We start from the raw sequence: 539 nt of genomic DNA, 5'->3' as shown, positions 1-539 counted from the left end.
AAAAAAAAAATTAATAAAATTAACAAACCACTGGCAAATTTCACAAAGGAAAAGAGGGAGAGAATACAAATAACACAAATAAGAAATGAATTGGGTGGCATCACAACAGAACCAACAGAAATTAAAAGGATAATATCAGGATAATATGAAGAACTATACTCAACAAACATGAAAATCTAGAAGAAATGGACAGATTTCTAGAAGCATACTACTTGCCTAAACTAACACAGATGGAACAGTTGAACAGACCCATAACAAAGGAAGAAATTGAACAGGTCATCAAAAAAATTACCAATAAAAAAAAACCCTGACCCAGACCATTTCACCTGAGAATTCTACTGAGCATTCAAAGATGAGCTGACAACAATCCTACTCAAACTATTCTAGTACATAGACTAGGATGGAATCCCCCCAAATTCATTTTATGAAGCAAGCATAACCTTGACACCAAAACCAGGCAGACACATCACTAAAAAGGAAAACTACAGACCAATAACCCTCATGAATATAGGAGCTAAAATCTTCAACAAAACTCTAAC

The sequence above is a fragment of the Orycteropus afer genome, unplaced genomic scaffold, assembly GCF_000298275.1.
Source record: "Orycteropus afer afer isolate SDZICR_OR568_19922 unplaced genomic scaffold, OryAfe1.0 scaffold00411, whole genome shotgun sequence".
NCBI lineage: Eukaryota > Metazoa > Chordata > Mammalia > Tubulidentata > Orycteropodidae > Orycteropus > Orycteropus afer.
The sequence above is the reverse complement of the archived record's forward strand: the minus strand, read 5'-3'. Positions refer to the sequence as shown.